Source organism: Prunus dulcis, chromosome 3, assembly GCF_902201215.1.
Source record: "Prunus dulcis chromosome 3, ALMONDv2, whole genome shotgun sequence".
Lineage (NCBI taxonomy): Eukaryota > Viridiplantae > Streptophyta > Magnoliopsida > Rosales > Rosaceae > Prunus > Prunus dulcis.
Genome location: NC_047652.1, coordinates 5,978,479 through 5,983,712, shown reverse-complemented (window position 1 = coordinate 5,983,712; position 5,234 = coordinate 5,978,479). Strand labels below are relative to the sequence as shown.

The 5,234-nt window shown below is 31.7% G+C and overlaps 1 long non-coding RNA gene across 1 annotated transcript; it reads right to left on the bottom strand.

Annotated features, from left to right (window-relative positions):
- Positions 1-2,565: 2,565 nt before the first annotated feature.
- LOC117623534 lies at positions 2,566-4,923 on the bottom strand. Its single transcript, XR_004585148.1, has 2 exons — positions 3,955-4,923; positions 2,566-2,895 (listed from the first exon to the last, which is right to left on the bottom strand). It is a non-coding gene; the product is annotated as an uncharacterized LOC117623534 (long non-coding RNA).
- Positions 4,924-5,234: the final 311 nt, after the last annotated feature.

Below are 5,234 nucleotides of genomic sequence, written 5' to 3'. Positions count from 1 at the left end.
AGGATGATCTATGAATGAAGACCTAAAAAATAGATGGTTTGGATCATTGGGAAAAAAATTGTAGAGCACCTTAAAGGGCGTCCCTCAAATAAAATTATTTAAAGAATCTCTCAATAGAAGGAGACTGATATATATATATATATATATATATATATATGTCCGCGCACACCCCACGAGCAATGCCGAATATAATACTTATGAAATAGGTTATTGTTTCCCATGTCCCTTCATGCATCAATTGCAGATGATCAATTGGATGTGTGCTAATATATTTATCAGATAATAGGATATATTATGTTGGGTAGGCGTATAAAATATATATTTGTTATAATTTGGAAAAGGGAGGTTATTTTATTTATTTTCATATCCTTTCCAACTAACTTTGATTTCGAGTGACTTTTCTTCATGCTTTCCGTCACACCTCTTGCCTAAGGTTAAAAAACGATTGCATTGCATATCTCCTAAAAGATTAAAAGTTGTTTATGATTAGAAAATATGTTAAACTTCCGCTTATGATTAAGTCGATTTTTTAAAATTGTTTTGATACAAACGATATTTGAGGAGGAATGAAATGAATCGAACTTAAAACTTCAAGTGCATGACAATGCTTTAAACTGCTTAAGTTTATTTTTTTATTTTGAATTATGTCTCACACTCATCAACGCAAGCATAACCGGCTAGCCTATGAGCTAGTCAGTCTTTATGGTGATTTTATTATAGCCTAGCCACTTCTCTAGTTCTATCTGACAAATTTATTTTTTAAAAGCCCATCCTCTAATTCATAAGTTTGTTTTGTTTCTGAATTAAAAAAAAAAGAAGTGAAAAATTCCATATCGTGAGGAGAGGAAATATAAGTAATTACTTTTGTAGCAAATTATATATTGTTTGCTACTTCTATACAAATGGTTTTCCGGAGGATGTGACGATATTTGATTTTCTGGCTTTCTGTCTTGCACTTCAATTTGATCTTAATTTGTGTTTTGTCGTTCAGATTACAAAAGAAAACTTGGCCAAACAAATGGTTTGTCATTAGTAATATATAAACAAGAAAAGAGAGAAGAAATAAAAAGAAAAGAGAAAAGGAGAAAGAAGAAAGAAATGACAAAGAAGAAAAATGAGAGAGAAGACAAAAATGACAATGTAGAAACAAAAAAGAGAAGAGAAAGGGGAAGGAAGGAGGAACCCATTTTCGAGAGGAAGGAAGGAAGACCATGTTTTGGGTTTGTATTTTTATTTCTTTAGTCAAAGACAAGCAAAAGGACCCGCGCGATGCTGCGGGTTATGAAATTACATCAAAAGTGTATAAAGTTGTGGATGAAAAGAAAATGTAGAAATGATGAGCCAACAAACATTACAAAAATAAAGAAATCAGTTCCCAAAAAATAGTGAGAGTATAAGGAATAGAGAGGCAATCATGAATTATACCTTTAAAGCGAAGAATCGTTAAACAATTTGGCCGAATGACCGCTTCTCATATTTGGATTTCGTACCCAAGATCTCCTGAAACAATCAAAATTTCATGGAAGCCTGAGGGGGAAAAAAACAGAAGGAAAGAGAGCAGAAAACACGTAGTAGTATAGCCAAGTCGAATTTTGTGAAGGAATTTTGAGGCAACACAAAAGGAAAAAAAAGTCAATAAATCAAAATGAAGGAACATTAACCTAAAAGTTATCTTCGCTTCTTTGCTTTAGGATAGCTCTTTTTTGGTAAAGATGATATGCTGCTATTTGGGTAACTGTTTAAAGATACGTTAGTTCCTTTACTACAGGGTTTTAATTCAAATTCGTTCTTATACGGTTAATGGGACTGGAGATTTGAATTTGATAATTTTTGTTTTGGTAGGGGAAATAAAATTTGGGAGTGTGATTCTAGGAACTGATTGCAATGTTTTAGCATAGTTGACTTGAAGAAGACGGGTTTGGGAAATATGTGGTATTTGAGGAAAATCCTTTCGTATATAAGAAGCCACGTTTAACAATAAAACAATTAATAAGAAATTGCTAGAGGATTAAAGGACCAATTTCATGATTTGCTACCTTAACACTACGATAACACACAATTTTGGGTCTAAAGAAGCTTTAACAATGTAAAATAGGAGACTATATGCAATTGTGTGCTACCTTAACACTATGATAAACACAATTTTGGGCCTAAAGAGGCTTTAACAATGTAAAATAGGAGGACTATAATTGCGTGATAATGCAGAAAAGTAATTTATATATATATTAATTTAAGTCTCCTCACAAGTAATTTTTATATATATTAATTTAAGTCTCCTCACAAATATTATGTCAAATAAAGTAGAGGCATTTTCTATGTTTCACTTAAGTGCAATAAAGTACATTAAGAATCCTTTAGTTTTGTTTATAATTCTTAATGTGGTGCTTTTATAGCTTTTTTTTTTTTTAAAGAAAAAAAAAAAGCATTTTCGGACCATTGTAAAGCAAATGTTCTACTACAGTGCATATATCAACATTTGGTTTTGCATCTATTTTTCTGTCGCATCTATTTTTATTTTCAACATGCTAGCATCTCCATTTGCTACACAGTCGACCCATTCCTGTATTTTTAAGTAAAATTAACCATATAAAATCGCCACTAAAAATACCTACAAATACCAGGATACTACACAAAACAGCATGTACTCATATCTCATTAACATATTTGAAACCTAGCTTCATACAAATTCCGGTTTACAGAGTGGGGTGATTTTGTTGAGCATGAAGACTTAATGACCATATTCAGCTCCTGAATAATCAGATTTCCTCTGTTCTTTCAATTATGCAGCAATCTTCGTTCCCACCTCATTTATTTTGTTGTTGAAGTAGTGGAAACACTTCATTGCATAGAATCCTATAGCAACTCCCTGCTAATTGTTACATCAATCTTCCTTTGCTGCCATTGAATCAATCTCAGAAAATTAAAGACTATTATTCATATGTCACATGATTGAAAGGAAGTATCAGCATCTTCATATAAACATAGTTAAAATTTTCAAATAGTTCAAAATGCTAAACGAAGAAACAATAGGTCACTACCAAGATAATCATACATAAAATGTTTACTTGACAATGAAAAATAAGAATCACAGAGACAGAGAAGTGCCCAAAGAAATGTAGTAATTTAATGAAAACCACAAAGATAATATGGATTTAAGGGTGAACATGCATTTGAAACAATATTCTGCATAATAAAATAATACAATTCACTATGAACAATGATGCAATCTTGTACATCTTCATCCATTCCAAATGAAGGCAAATGGAAAAAGCAAAATCAAATTAAGAAAATCTCTACATTGCTTTTGTTCAGAAGAAAGATTTCATACAATGTATGCATTATTTTGCAACTGATAATTTTAGGATATATTAATTGTTTAGATAATACTTGTGTTAACATTAGTTATTATTGTCAAGATGAGAATGAAGACATTTTCCTAATGGTTATGTGATAAAGCAAACGATTAAGCAAATAAAAAACAAAGAAGAGGACAGAGAAGAAACTGAGGAAAGAAAATAAATTGATATCCTGTATAATAAATAGCAACGCAAACAGGAGGACATAGAAATGATATCTTGTTAAATTCACTCTCTTGCATAACAATATTAAATGAGGAAGACAAAAGAATAAACATGAGTAAATGAATTTATGCAAGATTCCCCAGATATTTAAATCTGTGCAAAATTCAACTCTCTTACATAGTTTTTCAGCAAACAGTTAAAAAAACCAAAGACAAAAAATTAAGCAAAAGAATAAACTGAAAATAAAAATTTTAAAGCTGAAAAGAATGGCTTCGAGGCATTTGAAAACCACAAAGTAATAGCTGAATATATATATATATATATATATATATTTCAGACATAAGTCAAACAAACACACAACCACAATGATAAACACAAACAACACCTGCCAATCTACCAAACCAATTGGTAACCAGTAAGTCAAGAAACTGACCTCATTTAGGTGGGTGTATGGTATATCCATTGCCCTTCTTCAACCATGGATGGCCTTTCCCTTAAGAACCTTTTAACACCCTGTCACCTCGATTTTGCATCAAGGTGGAAGAGGAAATCAAGGTAGATGTATATATTCCATAAAACATGATAAAGGAGCAGTAACAGATAATACAAACAGGAAACATAGAAACAGGATTATAAGGTTTGAAACTGAAAAAAATTTGTTCTTCAAATCAATTCCCATTCCAAAAGTCAAATATGCAGCTCTTATAAGCTCAAAATAGAATAAAACAATGGTACTCCGTAATATTTCTATAGTTATCGTTAAATTACAAAAAGCTCTACCCTAAAATGAATCTCAACAAAACACCCAAAAGATTCAACAATATACTCAGATATTAGAGGGTTTAGGGTTAGAAAACTCATTTTTTTTAAATTATCAAACAACATAATTGATAAACATTTTTAAGGAAGAAATACCTCATTTCAAAATCTGTAGCTTCCAATCAAATCAGTCATTAGTATACAACACTTCAAATCTCATGAGTAAATAGCAAGTAATTCAACCAAGAAGATATCAATTCCATACTATAGATGCCTATAGTAATACTGTAATGCTATCAGAAGTCAGAACCTAAAAATCAATTCCATATCTAACACTATAACTAACAATCAAATCGTGCAAAGAGATCAGAAGTCAGAACCTAAGAAATCTATTGCATATCTCAAACTATGATATTAATCAGATAGAGAAATTTAAAGTGGTATATCGTTAAACCAAATTGAATTTCATATACTTCACTACAGCCAAAAGCAGATTAAAAGCAGATTAAAAAATGAATTTTTTTAATTTTAAAGCACGCTTGGTCTTTACTTCCCAATGTTTTATCGGCAACCAAAACAGAAATTGGGAATGATTTCCATTTCTAAGATTTCTCCAAGAGAGCAAAGTCATTGAATCGACAATTGATTAAAAAAATTAATAATAAGAACGATGGAAATACCTGAAACAGATGTTCTAAGCAGATGGTCTAAGCAGATGGCTTGGAAATACCTTGGAAGATCAGAGCAATGAAAACGCAAACTGATGGTCTAAGCAGATGGCTGTGTAAAACACTCAAAGCCTCCAGATGTAGACATCGAAGAACCAACCCAGCTCTCCCATCTTTACCCCTGTAGCTCTCCAACCAGCCAGTTGAAATCGAACCAGACGTCTCCCAACCCTAAACAGCCGCTAGTTACATCCCAAGGAAAGAGAGGGCAAAACGGGAAAAATAC